The sequence below is a fragment of the Stenella coeruleoalba genome, assembly GCF_951394435.1.
Source record: "Stenella coeruleoalba genome assembly, chromosome: X".
NCBI lineage: Eukaryota > Metazoa > Chordata > Mammalia > Artiodactyla > Delphinidae > Stenella > Stenella coeruleoalba.
The window spans coordinates 83,306,553-83,329,989 of NC_137152.1; the positions used below are offsets into that span (position 1 = coordinate 83,306,553).

At 38.3% G+C, this 23,437-nt stretch overlaps 1 protein-coding gene across 10 annotated transcripts in view; it reads left to right on the forward strand.

The window, feature by feature from the left end:
• Positions 1 to 23,437, forward strand: part of LOC307180041 (G-protein coupled receptor-associated sorting protein 2) — a 135,590-nt gene that overhangs the window by 89,476 nt on the left and 22,677 nt on the right. For 5 of the 10 annotated variants that reach the window (XM_079910087.1, XM_079910099.1, XM_079910089.1 and 2 more), the window contains one exon: positions 5,913 to 5,943. The exons of the other annotated variants lie outside the window; for them this stretch is intronic. The gene's annotated coding sequence lies outside the window, so the exon portion shown is untranslated. The remainder of the gene's footprint in view (positions 1 to 5,912; positions 5,944 to 23,437) is intronic. 10 annotated transcript variants of the gene reach the window in all.

Genomic DNA, 23,437 nt, shown 5'->3' on the forward strand with positions numbered 1-23,437 from the left:
CTTTCCTATGTTAGGGAAGTTTTTTACTATAATCTGTTAAAATATTTTCTTAGGCCCTTTCTCGTTTTCTTCTTCTTCTTCTGGGACCCCTATAATTCGAATGTTGTATGTTTAATGTTGTCCCAGAGGTCTCTGAGACTGTTCACATTTCTTTTTATTGTTTTTTCTTCACTCTCTTCTGTGGCAGTGATTTCCACCATTCTGTCTTCCAGCTCACTTATCCATTCTTTTGCCTCAGTTATTCTGCTATTGATTCCTTCTAGTGTATTTTTCATTTTAGTTATTGTATTGTTCATCTCTGTTTGCTTCTTCTTTAGTTCTTCTAGGTCTTTGTTAAACACTTCTTCTGTCTTCTCTATCTGTGCCTCCAGTCTTTTTCTGAGATCTTAGATCATCTTTACTATCATTATTCTGAATTCTTTTTCAGGTAGATTGCCTATCTCGTCTTCATTTAGTTGTTCTTGTAGGTTTTTATCTTGCTCCTTCATCTGCAATCTATTTCTTTGTCATCTCATTTTGTCTAACTTACTGTGTTTTTGGCCTCCTTTCCACAGGCTGCAGGATCGTAGTTCCTTTTGCTTCTGGTGTCTGTTCCCTAGTGGGTGAGGTTGATCCAGAGGCTTGTGCCATTATCCCCTTGATAGGAGGTTTGACTGCTGTTGTGGTGACCAGAGCCTGCCATGGATATTGAGCAGGCCCTCCCCTTTGCCCTGTGGTTATCACTGCCCTGTCAGGGATGGTGTCTGCTCCCTATTGGTGGAGTAGAGACCCCCAGATCTGTTTCTTAGCTGTGATCCTGATCTGTGGTGCAAGGTAGGTGGGATTGGAGCACTCCTACTGGGAGAGAGGCCACTGAGTATTCCTTCTCTGGAGCTGTTCACCTATGAATGTGCTCTCTTCTATCCCCTTTCACCGTTGTGCAGGCTCACAAAGTCCACCGTTGTTAGCACTGCTCTCAGTCCCACCTTACCTTTGGGTATGCCGGTAATTGGCCCTGGTGACTCTCAGGCTTTGTTTTCACCAGGCCACCAGCGCAGGTCCACTGAGGTCAGGTCCCAGGACTGCAGTAGTCATGCACCTGGACCCACTGTGGGAGCTATGGAGGCAGCTCAAACTCTGGCCTGGCCCAACCACCACATATACGTGTTCACAAAGCCCACAAAACCTGCTAAAGCCAGACCCATCCCAGCTGCAGGAACACTTGTTATCCTTTCAGGTGTTTTGCAGGTGCTGAATTTGGGAAGCCGTTAGAGATGTAACTCCTTGGTGTGCACAGCCGCGAGGAGAGATTTCAGTTCTTCTTCCTTAGTCACGTGGTCCCTGGGGCTCAGCTGTGGTTTCAGCCCCACCTCTGCATGCGTTCCTCCCACCAGAGTCTGCTCCAGAGATTGTCAGAACACACAAGCCTGTCAGGCAGGAAGGAGCCTGTCAGGCAGCAATTGGGGCGAGCAGGTTGCCCAGGCCGGGGGTGGTGGGGAAGAGGCGATGGCAGGGGCGTGTGAGCCAGCCCTGGTGGGAGCCCTCCGTAGTGCCTGTGGAGGCAGGGTTTGGCACATGAGAAGAGAGGCTGCAATACAGCCCCACCTTTTGTGTGTCACTCAACAGTGGCACTTCACTTCTGTGGTGGTCCGGGCTTCCTCTACAAGCATTCCCAGTTACATAGCTCCTCATTTCCATCCCCTCAGGCTGTCTCCTCACAGCAATCAGCAGTCCCCTCCCTGGGTCTGCTCTCCAAACCCCACGTTCCAGCACCCAGCCCCTGTGCACACTGGTGGGCACCCATCTCAGGCTGGGGTGCACAGGGCTGTGGCACGGACCATCTGTGTAGGTCTCACTCTGTCCTGCCTGCCACAGACCAGTTGCTGGGCTCTCCTCCGAGTCCCCAAATCTCCCCTCTGTCCCATCTGATTTCCCTGCCAGCGACGGGTCTTCCCCAGATGCAGGAACCTCTCCTCACCTTCAGCTCCCCACCAGGGGTGCAGGTCCCATCCTGCTTCCTCTCCTCTTCCTTCTCACTTCTTCTTTCTTTTGTCCTATTTGGTTACATGGGGAATCTTTCTTGTCCTTTTAGGTGTCCGAAGTCCTCTGCTAGTGTTCAGCAGGTGCTCTGTGTGAATTGTTCCATTTGTAGATGTATTCTTGATACATTTGTGGGGAGAGATGAACTCCATGTTCTCCAACTCCTCCACCATCTTGGAAAGTCAGCTCTTTCTTTTCCTTCGTGCTGAGTCTAGCTTCACTGGCTCACAGTGAGCTGTGTGCAGAGGCCTCACACCCAGCCCTTCAGACCAGAGTTCCTGGTGTCCAATGCATTGGATTTTATCAAATGATTTTTTCTATTAATTCCTAAGATCCTGTGATGTTTTTCCCTCATTCTCTTAATGTGGTGTATTAAGATGATTTATTTTTTTTATCTTTCTTTGAGGTATGATTGACATATAAAAAGTTGTGCATAGGACTTCCCTGGTGGCACAGTGGTTGGGAGTCCACCTGCCGATGCAGGGGACGTGGGTTCGTGCCCCGGTCCGGGAGGATCCTGCATGCCGCGGGGCGGCTGGGCCCGTGGACCGTGGCCACTGGGCCTGCACGTCTGGAGCCTGTGCATCCGGAGCCTGCGCATCCGGAGCCTGTGCTATGCAACGGGAGAGGCCGTGACAGTGAGAGGCCCGCGTACTGCAAAAAAAGAAAAAAAAATTATGCATACTTCATATGTACAACTTGATAAGTTTGAAGATAATTATATAGCCATGGAACCATCACCACAATCTGTGCCATAAGCATATCCATCACCTCCAAAAGTTTCTTCCAGCCCTCTTTGTTACTTTTGTGTGTGATAAGAGCACTTAAAATAAGATCTACCCTCTTAGAAAATTTTTCAGTATACAATACAGTGTTGTTCATTATAGGCACTTTGCTGTTCAGTAGGTCTCTAGAATTTATTCATTTTGTATAACAAGCTTTGTATCCTGTGACTAATACCTCTCCATTTCCCCCTCCCTGCAGCCTCTGGAAACCACCATTCTAGTCTCTGTTTCTATGAGATTCACTATTTTATATTCCTCATATAAGTGGTATCGTATAGTATTTGACCTTCTGTGCCTGGCTAATTTCACTTAGCATAATATCCTCCAGGTCCATCCATGTTGTTGCAAGTGACAGGATTTCTTTCTTTTTGAAGGCTGAAAAATATTCTATGGTATGTATATACAACATTTTCTTTATCCATTCATTCATGAATGGACATTTAGGTTGCTTCCATGTCTTGGCTACTATGAATAACGCTGTGATGAACTTGGGAGTACAGATATCTCTTTGAGACCCTGATTTCATTTCCTTTGGACGTGTACACAGAAGTGAGATTGTTGGATTCTATGGCAGTTCTATTTTTAATTTTTTGAAGAAACTCCATACTATTTTCCATAGTGGCTGCACTAATCGACATTTCCATCAACAGTGTACAAGAGTTCCCTTTTCTCCATATCCTCACAAATGTTATCTTTTTTTTTAAATTATAGCCCTCTTAACAGGTGTGAGGTGGTATTTCTTTGTGATTTTGATTTGCATTTCCCTCATGATTAGTGATTTTGAGCACCTTTTCATATTACCTGTTGGCCATTTTTTTTTAATTATTGAAATATAGTTGATTTACAATATTGTGTTTGTTTCAGGTGTACAGAAAATGGATTCACTTATATATGTATACTTTTTTCAGATTATTTTTCATAATGGGTTATTATAAGATAATGAATATAATTCCCTGTGCTATACAGTAAATCCTTGTTGCTTATCTATTTTAAGTATGATAGTTTGTACCTGTTAATTCCATACTCCAAATTTGTCCCTCCTTCCCTCCCTCTCCCATTTGGTAAGCATAAGTTTGTATTCTATCTCTGTGAATCTGTTTCTGTTTTGTATATTGATTCATTCCTATTATTTTTTTAGATTCCATATGTAAGTGATATATTTGTCTTTCTCTGTCTTGCTTCACTAAGTATAATATTCTCTAGGTCCATCCATGTTGCTGCAAATGGCAATATTTCATTCTTTTTTTATGGCTGAGTAACATTCTATTGTGTATACATACACACACCCCACATCTTCTTAAGGCAGTTGTCTGTTGATGGGCACTTGGGTTGTTTCTATGTCTTAGCTATTGTAAAGAGTGATGCTATGAACATTAGGGTGCGTGTATCTTTTCTAATTAGAGTTTTCATTTTTTCCCAGATATATATATCCAGGAGTGGGATTGCTGGATCATACGGTAGCTCTATTTTTAGTTTTTTAAGGAAGATTCATACTGTTTTTCATAGTGGCTGTACCAATTTACCTTCCCACCAACAGTGTACAAGGGTTCCCTTTTCTCCACACCCTCTCCAGCATTTATTATTTGCAGACTTTTGATGATAGCCATTCTGACTGGTGTGAGGTGATACTTCATTGTAGTTTTGATTTGCATTTCTCTAATAATTAGCAACGTTGAGCATATTTTCATGTGCCTGTTGGCCATCTGTATGTCTTCTTTGGAGAAATGCCTATTTAGGTCTTCAGCCCATTTTTTTGATTGGGTTGTTTGATCATCTCAATAGACACAGAAAAATCATTTGATGAAATTCAACATCTATTCATGATAAAAGCTCTCAGCTAAGTGGGTATAGAAGGAACATATCTCAACATAATAAAAGCTATTTATGACAAACCCACAGCCAACATCATACTCGACAGTGAAAAGCTGAAAGACTTCCTGCTAAATTTAGGAACAAAACAAGGACACCTGCCATCACTACTTCTATTCAGCATAGTATTGGAAGTCCTAGCCACAGCAGTCAGACAAGAAAATGAAATAAAATTTATCAAAATTGGAGGGGAAGAAGTAAAATTATCACTACTGCAGATGGCATAATACTCTATATAAAGAACCTTATATTTTCCACACAAAAGCTATTTGAATTAATAAATGAATTCTGCAAGGTAGCAGGATACAAGAATAATATACAGAAATCTGTTGAACATTTCTATATCTTCTTTGGAGAAATGTCTATTCAAATCCTTAGCCCAACTTTTAATTGGATTATTTGGGGTTTTTTGCTATTGAGTTGTAGAATTTCCTTATATATTTTAGAGATTAAGCTAGTGTCAGATATATCATTTGCAAATATTTTCTCCCATTCCATAAGTTACCTTTTCATTTTGGTAATTGGTTCTTTGCTGTTCAGTAGCTTTTTGGTTTGATGTAATTCCACTTGTGTGTTTTGCTTTTAGTTCCTGTATTCTTTGTTTCATATCTAAAAAAATCATTGCCAAGGCCAGTGTCAAGAAGCTGTCCCCCTGTTTCCTCCTATGAGTTTTACAGTTTCAGGTCTTATGTTTAAGTCTTTAACCCAATTTGAGTTGATTTTTATGTATGGTGTGAGATAAGGGTCCAATTTCATTCTTTTGCATATAGATACCCAGTTTTCTCAACATCATTTATTAAAGAGACTATCCTTTCCCCACTGTATTATTCATGGTACCCATGTCAAGGATCGATTGGCCAGATATGTTTATGTTTACTCTCATCTGTTTTTTCTTTTTCATTGGTCTTTTTGTATTTATGCTAATATAACGTTTTGATTACTGTAGTTTTGTAATATATTTTGAAATCAAGAAGTGTGAATCCTTCATCTTTTTTCTGCTTGCCCAAAATTGATTTGGCTATATTGGAGTCGTTCGTGGTTCCATTTGAATTTTAAGATTGTTTTATCTTTTTTTGTGGGGAAAAAATGCCACTGGTATTTTGATGGGAATGGTATTAAATCTGTAGATCACTTTGGAGAGCATGGACATTTTAACAATATTAATTCTTCCAGTCCATGAACTTAGGATGTCTTTACATTTTTGTGTTTGCTTTCATTTCTTTCCTTTGTGTTTTATAGTTTACAGTGTGCAAGTATTTCGCCTCCTTGGGTAAGTTTATTCTGAAATAATTTATTCTTTTTGATACTGTCGTAAATGGAATTGGTTTCTTAATTTTCTTTTTAGATAGTTGATTGTTAGTATAGAGAAATGTAACTGATTTTTTGAGAAATGTGTATTAATTTTGTATCCAGCAACTTTGCTGAATTTATTTTTTAGTTTTAACAGATTGTTTGGGAAGGCAATAGGGTTTTCCACATATAAGATCTTGTCATCTGCAAACAGAGACAATTCATATCTTCCTTTCCAAATTGGATTATTTCTATTTCTTTTTCTCACCAAATTGCTCTGGCAAGGATGTTCAGTACTGTGCTGAATAGGAATGGTGAGAGTGGGCACTCCTGTCTTGTTTCTGATCATAGAGGCAAAACTTTCAACCATTCATAACTGGGTGTGATGTCAGCTGTGGACTTGTCATATATATACTTTATTGTGGTGAGGTAAGTTTCTTCTATACCTAATTAATTGTTTTACCTTGAAAAGATGTTGAATTTTGTCATATGCTTTTTCTGCATCTATTGAGATAATCATGTGATTTTTATCCTTCATTCTGTTAATGTGGTATATCATATTAATTCATTTGTATATATATTAAACATCCTTGCATCCCAGGGAAAAATCCCACTTGGTCAGGGTCAGGGTGTATGGTCCTTTTAATGTGATGTTGAACTTGGTTTGTTAATGTTTTGTTGAGAATTTTTGCATCCATGTTAATCAGGAATATTGGCCTGTGGTTTCTTTCTCTTTTGATGTCTTTGTCCAGTTTTGCTATTATAGTGATTCTGACCTCATAAAATAAGTTGAGAAGTGTTCTTATTTGTCAAGATTCTTTTGGCTATTCAGGGTCTTTTGTGAATCCATACAAATTTTAAAATTATTTGTTCTAGTTCTATGAAATATGCCATTGGTATTTTGTTAGGGATTGCATTGAATTTGTAGATTGCCTGGGGTAATATGGTTATTTTAAGAATATTAATTCTTCCAATCCATGAACATAGTATATATTTCCTTCTGTTTGTGTCATTTTCAATTTCTTTCATCAGTGTCTTATAGTTTTCCAAGTACAGATGTTTTACCTCCTTAGGTAAGTTTATTCCCAGGTATTTTCTTCTTTTTCATGCAATTGTAAATGGTATTTTTCCTTAATTTCTCTTTCTGATAGTTCATTGTTAGTGTATAGAAATACAACAGAGTTTCTGTATATTAATCTTGTATCCTGCAACTTAACTAAATTCATCAATGAGCTTTAATAGTTTCTTGATGGCATCTTTAGGGTTTTCTATGTATAGTGTCATGTCATCTGCAATCAGTGACAGTTTTACTTCTTCTTTTCCAATCTGGATTCCTTTATTTATTTTTCTTGTCTGATTGCTGTGGTTAGGACTTCCAAAACTATGTTGAATAAAAGTGGCAACAGTGGGCATCCGTGTCTTATTACTGATCTTAGAGGAAATGCTTTCAGCTTTTCATCATTGAGTATGATGTTAGCTGTGCGTTTGTCATATATGGCCTTTATTATGTTGAAGTATATTCCCTCTATGCCCACTTTCTGGAGAGTTTTTATCATACGTGTATGTTGCATTTTATCAAAAGCTTTTTCTGCATCTATTGAGATGATCATATGGCTTTTATTCCTCAATTTGTTAACATGATGTATCACATTGATTGATTTGCAGATATTGAACCATCCTTGTATCCCAGGGATAAATCTCACTTGATCATGATGTATCATTCTTTTAATATATTGTTGGATTTGGTTTGCTAATATTTTGTTGAGGATTTTTGCATCTATGTTCATCAGTAATATTGAGCTGTAGTTTTTTAATTATTATTTTATTTACTTATTTTTGGCTTAGTCGGGTCTTAGTTGCAGCATGTGAGATCTTTCATTGTGGCACGTGAGCTCTTCATTTTAGCATGCAGGCTTCTCTGTAGTGGTGCATGGGCTTCTCTCTAGTTGTGGTGCATGGGCTTCTCTCTAGTTGTGGCACATGGGCTCCAGAGTGCATGGGCTCTGTAGTTGTGGTGCACAGACTCCAGAGCACGTGGGCTCTGTAGTTGCGGGCATGGGCTTAGTTGCCCCACAGCCTGTGAGCTCTTAGTTCACAGACAAGGGATCAAACCTGCATCCCCTGCATTGGAATGCAGATTCTTAACCACTGGGCCACAAGGGAAGTCCCTGACCTGTAATTTTTTTGGTGATATCTTTTCCTGGTTTTTGTATTGGGGTGATGCTGGCCTTGTATCAGTAGAATGAGTTTGGAGGCTTTCCTTCCTCTGCAGTTTTTTGGGAATAGTTTGAGAAGGATAGGTGTTAACTTTTCTCTAAATGTTTGATAGAACTCACCTGTGAAGCCATCTGGTCCTGGATTTATGTTTGTTGGGAATTTTTTTTTATTACTGATTCAATTTCATTACTGGTAATCAGCCTGTTCATATTTTCTATTTCTTCCTAGTTCAGTCTTGGAAGATTGTATGTTTCTAGGAATTTGTCTGTTTCTCTTATGTTGTCCATTTTATTGGCATATAGTTGTTCATAGTAGTCTCTGTAACTTATTGCAGAGCTGTCTATTTCTACCTTCAATTTGGTCAACTTTTGCTTCATATATTCTGGAGTTCTGTTTTAGGTGTATATGTGTTTATATTGTTTACATCTTGTGATGGATTAAAACTTTTACCAATATATAATGTCTTCATTGTCTCTGGTAACAATTTTTGTCTTAAAGCCTATATTTTCTGATATTAGCATAGCCACCTCAGGTCTCTTTTAATAACTTTGCATGAAATAACCTTTTTCTGTTCTCTCACTTTCAACCTATTTATGTCTTTGGATCTAAGGAAGTCTCTTGTAGACAAAATATAGTTGGATCATGTTTCCTTTCTTTAAAATCCATTTTGCCATGTCTGCCTTTTTATTGGAGAGTTTAATCTATTTGTATTGAATGCAATTACAAATGAAGGACTTAACTTCTACTACTTTGCTTTTTGTTTTCAGTATGTCATATGTTTCTTGTTCTTCACTTCCGCCATTACTGCCTTCTTTATATTTGAACTTTTTCTTGTCTACCATTTTGATTCCTCTCTTATTTACTTTTCTATATATATTTTAGTTATTGTCTTATTGGTTAACTTGGGGATTACAATTAATGTCCTAAATTTATAACAGTCTAGTTTGAATTAATGCTCAGTTTCAATAATATACAAAGTTTCTATTCCTATACAGCTGTAACCCCCCTTATGTTGTCATTGTTACAAATTATATCTGTATACCTCATGAGTCCATTAACATATTTTTATGATTTTTTTCTGTATTTTAAATCAAAATAGGAGTTACAAACCAAAAATATTGTAATACCTTTGTAATGCCTTTCATGTTTACCTATATACTTACTTTCTAGTGTTATTTCATTTCAACATGAAGTGTTCTCTTTAGCATTTCCTGTAGGGCAGATCTACTAACAACAAAAGCTTTTAGTTTCTGTTTATCTGGAAATATCTTAATATCTCCTTTTTTTTTTTTTTTTTTTTTGCAGTATGCGGGCCTCTCACTGTTGTGGCCTCTCCCGTTGCAGAGCACAGGCTCCGGACGCGCAGGCTCAGCGGCCATGGCTCACAGGCCCAGCTGCTCCACGGCATGTGGGATCTTCCCGGACCAGGGCACAATCCCATGTCCCCTGCATTGGCAGGTGGACTCTCAACCACTGCACCACCAGGGAAGCCCTATCTCCTTCTCTTTGAAGTATAGTTTGACACCTTTATAACTTTTGACAGTATTTTCTTTCAGCACTTTAAATATGACTGCCTTCTGGCCTCCATATTTCTTATGAGAAATTGAGTATTTTTCTCATTGAGAATTCCTTCTACTTTGCTGCTACTTTTAAGATTTTCTTTGTCTTTGCATTTTGGCAGTTTAATTATAATATGTCTAGGTGAGGATATCTTTAGTTTTTCCTACTTGGAGTTCATTGAGCTTCTTAAATGTGTAGATTGATGTCAAATGTCAAAATGTGGGAAATTTTCAGCCATTTTTTTCAAATATTATTTCTGTTCCTTTTTCTCTCTTGTTACCTGTGACTCCCACTCTGTGTATGTTGGTGTGCTTCAAGGTCTCCTACAGGCATCTTAGGTTGTGTTCATTTTTTAAAATTCTGTTTACTTTCTTCTCAGACTGAATAATCTCAGTTGAACTATCTTCAAGTTTGCTGATTTTTTTCTTCTGCCTGCTCAAATTTGCTCTTAAAACCTTCTTATGAACTTTTAATTCTGAGTATTGTTCTTTTTGTTCCAGAATTTTTATGTTCCCTTCTTATAATTTCTATCTCTTTATTGATATTCTCTATTTGTTGAGACATCATTCTCTCGATTTCCTTTAGTTCTTTTCTCATAGTTTCCTTTAGCTCTTTGAGCATACTTAAAATAGTTGCTTTAAAGTCTTTGTTTAGTGTGCTGAATTGGGCGATTGGGATTGACATGTATACACTGATGTGTGTAAAATTGATGACTGATAAGATCCTACAGTATAAAAAAACAAACAAACAAAAACAACTAATACTGAACTTTCTTTGGGTTGTTTGTATGGAAATATGTTAATATAAATGTTTCAGACATTAAAAAATAAGTCTTTGGGCTTCCCTGCTGGCGCAGTGGTTGAGAGTCCACCTGCCAATGCAGGGGACACGGGTTCGTGCCCCGGTATGGGAGGATCCCACGTGCCGCGGAGCGGCTGGGCCCGTGAGCCATGGCTGCTGAGCCTGCGCGTCCGGAGCCTGTGCTCCGCAACGGGAGAGGCCACAGCTGTGAGAGGCCCGCATACCGCAAAAAAAAAAAAAAGTAAGTCTTTCTTTAGTAAGTCCAATGTCTTGGCTTACTCAGAGACTGTTTATATTATTTTTTTTTCCTGTAAATGAGCCATACTTTCTTATTTCTTTGTATTCCTCATTTTCTGTTGAAAACTAGATATTTGGAATATCATTACGTGGTAACTCTATAAATCAGGTTCATTCCCCTCTCCAGAGTTTGTTGGTGCGCTTTGTTGTGTGTTGTAAGTTTTGTTTGTTTAGTGACTCTTCAAAACTATTTTTAGAAACTGTAGTTTTTAAAAATTTTTGGTCACTAACATCTCTGTTCTGTAATCTTAGTGGCCAACTAGTGATTTTCCAGATACTTTCTTAAATATCTGGGGCCAAAAAAACTTTAAAAGACACTCACCAAGTCCTTACAGATTGGCTGTATTGGGGCACTCTTTCAGTGCTTAGATCTGCAATTTACATTTTGCTTCATCCTTCACTTCCTGCTTGCATGAACCAAAAGATCAGCTGGAGATGAAATCTTAGAATCTTATCAGTATTCTCTGAGTATGCATCTCTCCCTGGACATGTGTGTGGCTTTATAGATTCTCTATTATATGTGGGTGCTTTTAAAAGTACTTATTCTCCCATGTGTCTCCTTTCCAGGCTTTTTGGTCTGTCTGTTGCTTACCCCTTCTGTTATCTCTTGTCCCAGGAGACTGCAGCAGTAGGTCTACCTATAAATGATTTCAACAAGTGTTGCCTGATTGGCCACTTCTTCCTTGAGAAAGTTCCACATCAGGCAAAAAAAGGCAACTCCTTAGACAGCCCCTCTGGAAACCTCCAGATGGGTCAAATCACAAAAATAAATTTATTTGAGAATAAGTTCTATATTGCCCTCTGGCTCCAGAAAGTTTCACCAGAAACACAGGCAGCCATCCATATGGCTGCCTCTGAGCTACTTAGTGTAGGATGGTAGGTGGTAAGTTAAAATGCCACAACAATTTCTTCCTGAAAGTTAGCAACTTTTTTACTCATTAAATGTTCCCTTGGTTATTATAATTTTTTTATTAGATTACAGTGTTCTAAAACAGTTGATTCTGACAATTTTTGCCGCCTTAATTCTTCCTTTGATGGAGGGATAAAGTTTTGAAGTTTCCTGCTCCACCATTTTCAGTGACATCACTACCATGAGAAATTTTACTCTTAAGCCAACTCACACAGAGATTTGAAGTTCTATGTCAAAGTATTTGGGTGGTCTAGTAAATACCATGTAGACAATTCTGAGGTCCCCAAAGCAGAGTGAACCCAGGTACATTGCTCAAACAAATCCCTGGGGAAAACTACATTTTCCTTAGGTCTTAAAGAATTTCCACAGATGAAGCTTCAAATAAAATATGAACCTCACAGTGAAAAATCATCAAACACACATTAGGAAGTTATGTTCAAGGACCAAGTGTTCTAACTTGTCAAAACTCCCAGGAACTTCAGATTTTGGAATTTTAGGATCGTTTTGACAATCAATATGGATAAATTTCAAACAAGAATATATATATAAATTAAAAGTAATGCTATATATTTATAAATAATACGTATGTGGTAATGTATAAACATGCAAATGAGTAATATACACACACTCGGTATAGTGGTTACCTCTGAGGAAGGAGGAAGTAAGAAAGGGGGAAGGATGGGGGTGAGTTCCTGATTGTATCCATAAATGTTATTACCTTAAAAATATATGAAAGAATTATTACATATGTGTCATAGCAAATATATGGTACACATGGTATTTGATATATAATTTTACAACTTTTCTCTACTTTTTTGTAAATTTAAATTTTTCACAATTTATTTTAAGATAATTTTCAGGTGAATTTTCTGAGTGATCTTGTTTTAATATCACTATTTTGAAATTTTAAAATAAATGTATACCCCGTTTCCCCATTTCTCCCACTCCCCACCCTCAGTCTTTGGCAACCACCAAACTGATCTGCATATCAATGAGCTTGGGGGTTTTTTTCCCTTTTAGATTCCACATATAAGAGAGATCATATAGTATTTGTCTTTATCGTTCTGTCTTATTTCACTTAGCATAATGCCCGAGGTCCATCCATTTTATTGTAAATGGCAATATTTCATTATTTTTATGGCTGAATAATAGTCCATTGTGTATATATATTTACCATAATTTTTATTCGTTCATCCACTAATGGACACTTAGGTTGTTTCCATATCTTGGCTATTATAAATAATGCTTCACTAAACATGGGTGGGCATATATCTTTTTGAGTTAGCGTTTTCATTTTCTTCAGATAAATACCCAGGCGTGGAATTGCTAGATCATATGGTAGTGCTATTTGTAGTAATTTGAGGAATGTCCATACTATTTTCCATACTGGCTGCACCAACTTACAATTCTACCAACAGTGCACAAGGCTTCCTTTTTCTCCACATCCTTGTCAACATTTCTTATCTCTTGTATTTTTGAGAAAAGCCATTCTAACAGGTGTGAGGTGATGTCTATTGTGGTTTTCATTTACATTTCCCTGATGATTAACGATGTTGAGCATCTTTTCATGTACCTTTTGGCCATCTGTATGTTTGCTTTGGAAAAATATGTACTCAGATCTTTAAATCAGATTGTTTCATTTTTGGTATTGAATTGTATGTGTTCTTTATGTATCTTGTGTATTAACTCCTTATTGGATATATGATTTGCAAATATTTTCTCTCATTCTGTAGGCTTCCTTTTAATTTTGTTGATGGTTTAATTTGCTGTCTAGAAGCTTTTTAGTTTGATGAAGTCCTATTTGCTTATTTTTGCTTTTGTCTCCCTTGCCTGAGGAGACATATCCAGAAAAATATTGCTAGGATTGATGTCAAAGACCATAACTGCCTATGGCTTTTTCTAGGAGTTTTATGGTTTCAGGTCTTAAATTTGTCTTTAATCCATTTTGAGTTCCTTTTTGTGTATGGTGTAAAATAGTGGTTGTGTTTTATTCTTTTGCATGTGGCTGTCCAGTTTTCCCAACACCTTTCACCATTGTATATTCTTGGCTTGTTTGTCATAAATTAATTGACCATATATGCGTGGGTTTATTTTGGGGCTCTCTATTCTGTTCCATTGATCTATGTGTCTTGTTTTTATGCCAATACCATACTGTTTAAACTACTATAGCTTTGTAATATAGTTTGAAGTCAGGGAGTGTGATGCCTCCAGCTTTGCCCTTCTTTCTCAAGATCCTTTGGCTATTTGATTTTTGTGGTTCCATACAAATTTTAGGATTATTTGTTTTATTTCTCTGAAAAATGCCATGGGAATTTTGACAGGGCTTTGATTGAATTTGTAGGTTACTTTGGGTAGTATAGATATTTTAACAATATTGATTCTTCCAATTCATGAGTATGGAATGTCTTTCCATTTGTTTGTATCTTCTTCAGTTTCTTTCATTAATGTCTTGTAGTTTCCAATATACAGGTCTTTCATCTACTGGATTAAATTTATTCCTAGGTATTTTGTTCTTTTTGATGCAGTTGTAACTGGGATTTTTTTTAAAATTTCTCTTTCTGATAGTTCATTATTAGTGTGTAGAAATGCAATAGATTTTTGTGTGTTGATTTTTTTATCCTGCCACTTTACTGAATTTATTTGTTCTAACAGTTTTTTGATTGAGTTTTTAGGGTTTTCTATATATAATATTATGTTAAATTCAAATAGTGATAATTTTACTTCTTCCTTTCCAATTTGGATGCCTTTTATTTCTTTTTCTTGCCTAATTGCTCTGGCTAGGACTTCCAATACCATGTTGAATAGAAGTGGTGAGAGTGCACATCCTTGTCTTGTTCCTGATCTTAGAGGAAAGGTTTTCAGCTTTTTACCATTATGATGTTAGCTGTGGGCTTGTCATATATGGCATTTATTATGTTGCTGTACATTCCCTCTATACTGACTTTGCTGAGAGTTTTTTACAATAAACGGATGTTGAATTTTGTCAAGTGCTCTCTCTGTGTCTATTAGGGTGATGATATAATTTTTATCCTGCATTTTGTTAATGTGGTATATCACAGTGACTGATTTGCAGATGTTGAACCACTCTGTCATTCCTGGAATAAATCCCTCTTGATCATGGTGTATGATCCTTTTAATGTATTGTTGAATCTGGTTTGCTAATATTTTGTTGAGGATTTTTGCATCTATAGTCATCAGGGATATTGGCCTCTAATTTTCTTTTCTTGTGGTGCCCCGTCAGGTTTTGTTATCAGGAGAATACTGGCCTCAGAACATGAGCTTGGAAGAGTCCCTCCTCGTATTTTTTGGAAATGTTTGAGAAGGACTAGTATTAATTCTTCTTTGAATGTTTGGTAGAATTCACTAGTGAAGCTGTCTGGTCCTAGACTTTTATTTGTTGGGAGGTTTTTGAATACATTTTTCTACAGTTAGCATTAAGAGACAGAACACGTCATATAGAAGGGAAAGAAGGAATGACAGTGACTCAAAATTTTTCAGAATTGATGAAAAATAGAAACCACGTCTTCAGAAATCCCAGTAAATTTAAAGCAACTTAAGAGAAAGATATACATACCTAAACACATCATAGTAAAGTTGTATACGTTAAACTCATACAGAAAATATTAATAGGAGCTACATAAAAATAAATTTCCTTCAAAGAAATACCAATTATACATGCAGCTAATTCTCAATAGCAATAATGAAAGAAACAAAACTGTCAATCTAGAGTGCTTAGAGAATTAGAGGAAAAAGTTACATGATGTTAGGCATTGGAGCTAACTCATAGGTAACAGGAAATATAGGGCATAGAAAACAAGTGAAACAATGTCATAAATATTCAGTGAGACAAATTCTGAATGTAGGACCTTATTTAAAACAATCAGCCCAGGGCTTCCCTGGTGGCGCAGTGGTTGAGAGTCCGCCTGCCGATGCAGGGAATGAGGGTTCGTGCCCTGGTCCGGGAGGATCCCACATGCCGCGGAGCGGCTGGGCCCGTGAGCCATGGCCGCTGAGCCTGCGCGTCCAGAGCCTGTGCTCTGCAATGGGAGAGGCCACAGCAGTGAGAGGCCCACGTACCGAAAAAAAAAAAAACAGCCCAGTCTCTTCAAAAGGTCAGTGTCATGAAAAAAGTTCAACAGGACAAACTGTTGTAGATAAATGAGATTTAAGAAATGTAACAGCAACTAATAGAGTATGTGATCCTTGATTGGAACCTGGTTTGTAAAACTGCTGTATACCACATTTTGGAACAACTGGGGAAATTTAAATATGGAGGGGATCAGATACGGGGAATTATAGTTAATCTTATTATAGCGATGATGGTATTTTGATTATGTAGGAGAATGTTCTTATAGTATGAAGATGCATGGTAAATTATTTAGGTTGACATGGTATAATTTACTTTGAAAGGTTTAGACAAAACTGTAAAAGAAAATATTTATTTATTGAACCGAGGTCTGTATATAGGTGTTTATTTTCTTATTCTATCTTTATGTATGTTCTAAATGTTCATTAAAAATTTAATGAAAAGAATGAGGTTGAAATAAAGGCATTTCTGATAAATAATAATAGAGATATTTTCCAAAAGTAAGTTCACAAAAAGAAATTTTAAAATTGTATTTTGGGCAGAAAGGATGATGTTTTGAGATGCAGTAAGAATGAAAAGCAGCAGAAGTGGTAAATATGTGTAAATCTAAAGAAACATTGGCTTAAAAAGAATATCTTGCAAGATGAGAACATAGTAAAGTATTAAATAAATGACAATACAAGATTGTGAGTTGGGAGGAGGTGATTAGAGTTTAAAATGTTTTGAGTTTGGGAGGAACATTAAGAGTTCTTCATTTTATTTTATTTTTTAATAAAAATGTGTAGGGTAACCACTAACATAGTAGAAATCGAGTATGTAACTTTTGAAGTAGCAGATTCTTAAAACATGGAATGAGGAAAAATACTCAAGTCAATTCATAAGACAGAGGGGAGAAAAGTAGATGAGGTTAGAAAGGTAGAAAGCACAAAATAAAACGGAAGATACATTTAAATAGGTCATTTGTTACAAAAATGTAACAAGATTAACACTCAAAGGACAAAGATTTTTCAGACTGGATACAAAAAGAATCTAATCATATCCTGTTTGCAAGAAACATATCTAAAACTAGGGTACAGAATGATTGAAACTAAGAGTATAAAAAATTACATGTCGTGCTAGCTAATCAAAAATTTCTGGTGTAGCTTTATTAAACTCTGAAAAATAGAACTTCATCAAAATGGTAGCTTCAGAGGCTTCCCTGGTGGCGCAGTCGTTGAGAGTCCGCCTGCCGATGCAGGGGACACGGGTTCGTGCCCCGGTCCAGGGGGATCCCACGTGCCGCGGAGCGGCTGGGCCCGTGAGCCATGGCCGCTGGGCCTGCGCGTCCGGAGCCTGTGCTCCGCAATGGGAGAGGCCGCAGCAGTGAGAGGCCCGCGTACCGCAAAAAAAAAAAAAAAATGGTAACTTCATAATGATAAAATATCTAATTCATCAGGAATGCATAACAATTACATTCTGTAATCACTTAATAACAATTTCAAAATATATAAATAAATATTCAATGAATTACATGGAGAAATAGATATGTCCATCACCATGGTGGAAGATTTAAAGATTTTAAGTGTTAGATTACGGAACAAAAAAAAAACAAGTGACACAGAAGTTTCAACAATACAATAAGCTTAATTTAAAGCATGCATATAAAACACTGCACCTAACAATTGCCAGAATATACATTCTTTAGAACAAAACTAGAACATTTACTGAAACTGACCACACAAAAGTTTACAAATCAAATCTCAACAAATTTCAAAGAGTTGTTCTATAGATTATGTTCTTTGACCATAATACAAAGAAGTTAGAAATCAATAGCAAAATGACAACTAGAAACAACAACAAAAAGTGTTTTGAAATTTAGGCACACTTCAAAATAATCTATGGATTAAAGAGGTCAATATGGAGGTTATAAAATATTTACAACCGAACAGTAATAAACATATTTTACCACAACTTCATTAACGTCTTGGGATCAAATTTGCATTGGGTTGACCCTAACAAACACATTATGTCATTACATCTTCAGGAAAATGTTATGAGATTTTCCATTTTGTAGACAAGGAAACTATCTTCAGGAGGGTGAGATCTAGCCTTGTCAATATACATCACAGTATTACTCATATTTTCAAGTTTTTAACTCAATCACTTCTTTCTGGCTACAAAAGTGTTAAACATTTGTTGTAAATTAATTCCAGCAACACAGATGCATACATCCCCTGTGTCTTCTCTCCTTCTACCTCTCTATACAAAATATCTTGGGCTGATTTTTGGATTAACAATACATCTAGTCTATCTTTCCATGCTTTTTCACTTAATATATCATGCCAGTCTATTGCAGTTACAAATCTAATCTCTTCTTTTTAAAGATTGCCTAGTTTTCCATTTATTTCTGGGTGAGGGACATTGTGCTTCTTTCTGATTTTTACAAACTAGCTACAGTAATCAACTTTCCCCATACAATTTGCAACTTGAGGAGGGAGTATATCTACATGATGTCCTAGACCTAAAACTTTTACCAAAAAGCCTGAAAATTGTATATTATTTATTTCAAATAAATCTTCCAAACATTGTAAATATATTCCTGCCAAAAATGTATTAGTGTCTAGTTCCTCACACCTTTGCAAGCATGGGCTGTTCTTTGTATTTTTAATTTTTGTGGAGTTTGATAGAAAAATTTTTCAGTTAGCAATATAACTTATTTTATATTTTACATTTTAATAATATAACTAATTTTAATGCTCATGTAGCATTCTATCCTATGACTGTGACATGATTGAACCAATTCATATTGTTGACCATCTAGGATGTTTATCATTTTCCCTATAATAAAATATACAACAGTGAACATTGTGGTAGGCTAAAAGTTGCCCCCTGAAAGTTATCCATGTCTTAATTCCTGGAACCTGTGAATGTTATCTTACATGGCAAAAAAAAAAAAAAAAAGGTTATTTTGGGATTTGAATAAGGAAATTGAGATGGGGAGATTATCCTGGATTAGTAGAGATGGCTCTAAGTGCAATCAGAATGTCTTTTTAAGAGAGATGCAGAGGGATATTTCACACAAAAGAGGAGAAGACAGACACAGAAGAGGAGAAGGCAATGTGACTATAGAGGCAGAGATTGGGGCATGCCAAGGAATGCTGGCAGCCACCAGATGCTGGAAGAGGCAAGAAAGGGATTGTTCCTGAGAGCCTCTGGCACAGTTCTGCCAACACCTTGATTTTAGCTTGGTTATACTTATTTGGGATTTCTGCCCTCCAGAATTGGGAGAGAATAAATATCTGTTGTTCTCAGCCACCCAGTCTGTGGTAATTTGTTACATGAGCAATAGAAAACTAATACTAACATCCTTTTAGTTATTTTTATTTCTTAAAGTATATTTTTCATATATATCATTTGACTCAACTTACCAAAGAATTAAGAAATTTGCCCTCTTTCTTCTGTCCCCAAATTTATGATTTTAATAACAGAACCTACAGAACTGTGTATATATGTGTGTATGTATGATTGTGTGTGTGTGTGTGTGCACGTGCATGTGTGCGCACATTGCATATCTGGTGATATCTAAAGAATTTCTCTTTCCCCTTGCAACTTTATTGCTGCCCTGCCCCTGCCATTTCTAAATTCTGGGTTATAACAGATGAATTAAGCTGGTGATTTTCAAAGATGACAATTTTAATTAGTTTTGAACATCCTTTACTGTTTCATTAGGATAAATTTTTATAACTGGAAATGCTGACTTAAATAGAATGTCCCAATTTAATTCAATTTCATAAGTGGCACCAAGAAAACTACCAATTTACAGGACATAAATTGCAATTGAATAATAAGGCATGGGGGAGTGAAGAATGTAGCCATCCTGACATTATTTCACAAAGGATGGGCACTAGTTTTTGTCAAGGACCATCTTTCAGGCTTTAGCCACAGTTAGTTGACTTACTAGTGATTAGTAATTGACAAGAGCTTATGCACAAGTGCCTCCTGAAGCAGCTTTGCAGTAACTCATGAGAAGACCACAATGCTTGGATTTAACCAACCTAGGTATCCATCTCAGCACCAGGAGGGGGAAGCACAAATCTTAAGGAACATATGAGGATATTTAAAGCAAAATTGAGGCAAGAGGTAGATGGGTCTCCCCAGGGTAAGCAACTGGACATTCATTCCCTGTGGGCTGATACTCCAAGATGAGAATAGCAGGACAATCGAGAGAGGAGGCTGGGCCCTGCCCAGATAGAATATAAGAGACCACATATTTCTCATTCTCGAAGTCAATGAGACCTTCCTGACTAACACAGGGTATGGAGGGATATAGGGAGGTGGATTTGGGGATCAGTCAGAGGGACCGAGAGAAGTAGGTGGCTCCGGAGAAGTAGGGATATTATCAGCCTTAGGAGGAGCTAGGTTTCCCCCCTGAGAGACGGGAGAGCTTAGAAGGGGATCGTCTAAAATGTCAGGAGAGTTCTGGTTCCCCAGGTTTTGAATTACAAGAGCTGTATAGGGCGGGATTTTGGTAAAGGACCGTGAAAGCCTGAATATAGGGAACCCTCAGTCCACTTTCCCATCCTGTGGCAATAAAGACCTAATTGTAGAACAATATTATAATTTAGAGACCCATTTTCAGGCCATTTTTCTCCATTCCCCAACTTATACAAAGGCCAGGCACTGTTACAGTAGAACTTAAGTTTTTCCTTTCTTAGCCCTCTATTTTAAAAAAATTCCATTTCTAGGACTTCCCTGGTGGTGCATTAGTTAGGAGTCTGCCTGCCAATGCAGGGGACACAGGTTCAATACCTGGTCCGTGAAGATCCCACATGCCATGGAGCAACTAAGCCCATGTGCCACAACTACTGAGCCTGAGCTCTCGAGCCCATGAGCCACAACTAATGAGCCTGCACGCCACAACTACTGAAGCCTGAATGCCCTAGAACCCACGCACCGCAACGACTGAGCCCACGTGCCACAACTACCGAAGCCTGCACATTCTGGGGCCTGTGTGCCGCAACTACTGAGCCGACACGCTACAACTGCTGAAACCTGCGCACCTAGAGCCCATGCTCCACAGGGAAGCCACTGCAATGAGAAGCCCACACACCACAACAAAGAGTAGCCCACGCACAGCAACAAAGACCCAATGCAAGGCCCCCCCAAAAAAAATTCCAATTCTTAAGGATACACTCCAGAGGTATTCTGGCTTGGAGGGGGATCCTGCCCTGTTGAGTAACCTACAAGAGAGGTTGTAGTAACCTACAAGAGAGCTTGTTGAGTAACCTACAAGAGAGTGCTCCTAGAAATGGAATCCGGCATCCCAGAAACATTTACCAGGAGGCTTTAACCTGAAGGGGTTCAGGGCATCCCCCAAATTCCCTTTGAACCTGATGGGGTTTCAAGCATCCTCTACTCCTCATCGATTTCTGACTAGACGTCTCTGGTCTTCCGTGGTACCTTGCCCAAGGTGTCTCCCCACGTAACCAGGGGAGGACATTTGAACTAATGCAGACCGGTTGCCAGGACTTTCCTTAGGAGAGATCCCATGGCTATAGAGCTTATATCCTATGATGTCTTCCTATGCTGGGGTGTATTCCTCATGACTGAGCATCTACAAAATTTATAATTCGGGCTTCTGGATGGCGGCCAGCGCAATAGGCTGTCCGTAGCAGTGTGTATGCTGCCAAGGCCTGGACTAAAGGGGGTCCGATAGATGCGAAGAAGAACCCTTGGAGAAATTGGAGTTGAGTGCTATGGAAGGTGGCATGGGGTTTAAGGCTTGAAGGGCAGGAGATGGAGAAATTCTCATAGTAAATTTCCGGGTGTTGAGTGAGGTGAGAGACTAGACAGCAGAAGAACCCCAAATCCTTTGTCCTGTCTGGCAGCTAAGATAGAATTGGGAATTGTCTGACAATTTTGTCTGACACAGCAGCACTGGGTTTGGCAGTGGTAGGGCCCAGGAATCATTTAAGAATGATATCCAGGAAATCCTTCCCTAAAAGGGCACAGAGATATGAAGTGAGAAAGAGACCTTCTTGTGTGAGTAAAGTGGGAAGGAAAAGCATAATGGAGTGTTCCATACGGGGCAGTGAGAGAGGGAGAGTGAGAGAAAGAGAGAGAGACCCCTGGGGCTCCTGCACGGTCGGAAATCACATTTCCACCAGGTCCCAAAGGACAGCGTCAGCTGTCACCCAAGCGTTATTTTAATCTGCACAGCCTGGGGAATCCCCCTGCCACCCCCAATGTTGGAGGAAGCCATAACACTGCAGGCAGACAGAGGTTATGCCCTGCAGGTCTTGAAAAGAATGCAAAGCGGAGAGTGAAAGAAAGAAAGCAAGCAAGTGCAAAAGTCAGAGCCCTCAAGCCTCAGCTGGGTGAAGCCCACGGTTTACCTTGAAGTCCCAGGTTTCGGCAACAAATATGATCTCTGGTGGCCTCGGCCTTCAGCAGCTTGAAGCAGGGTTTTGGTTCCCACACTGGCAATCCAATCCAGGCCACAATGGCGAAAGTGCCAAACCCTAACCGCTAGACCACTGGTCGGTGACAAGGCCCTGGCCCTTCAGCTTTGCAGAAAAGAATTCCCACAGAGATGGAAAGCAGTGACACGGGTAAAGTGTTTATTAGGAGGAAAAAGTGTACAGTATGTGTAGATAGACGCACAGACAGACTCAGAGAGTCTTGCCCTCATGGTAGTTTAAATCACTTATATGGGGCATTTCTTCCATGTTTCCTTTGGCCAATCATTTTGATTTGCCTGGTTTAGAGTACGTATTTGGTATATCTCAGGATCCTCCCATGTGTGCACATGCATCTCTCAGCCAAGATGGATTCCACCAAAGAGGCCTATGGGTAGCTTAGCATCACTTGCCTTTTGACCTCCAAGGAGCTTTCTAGTCGGGAAGGTCTCCTTGACTTCAAGGATGAGAAATATGTGGTCCCTTATCTTCTAGCCTCCTCTCTCGATTGTCCTGCTATACTCATCTTGGAGTATCGGTCCACAGGGAACGAATCTCCAATTCCTTACCCTGGGGGGACCCATCTACCTCCTGTCTCAAAATGAGTAAAGACCATGAAGAGATTTGTCACAAAACAAGAAATAAAGATTGCCAAATAAAGTATTAAAAGTATCTTTAAATTCACATGTAATAAAAGAAACATACTGATTTTCATCTATTGGTGAGGTTCACAGTGGTAAGGTTTTTCATTTAAATTACTGAGTACATAAAATTAGAGGAATTTTAATTTTACAGGCATGCCAATACCTTGCTGCAAGGACTGTAATATTGTATGAATTTTAATCAGGAGTAATTTGTGGTAAGTATCAATGAACAGAGGAGGCCCAAACTTTTGGCTTCAGCACTTTCACTTTTAGAAATACCTCATTAGGAAATTAGGTAGACAAGTGTGACAAGATAAAATATGTCTATGGGTTGGTTATCACAGCTTAATACATTAGCCTCTGTTTATTTTTTCATATTAATATTTTAAAAGTGAGTGACAGTTTAGCTTTCTGGTAGCACTAATAAGTGCTATAGGTAGCATCTAAACCACCAATAATGGGGAGCTCTGGGAGCTTTTAAAGGGAAATGCAGATGCTGATGAGAAGGGACAGTGTGTCTA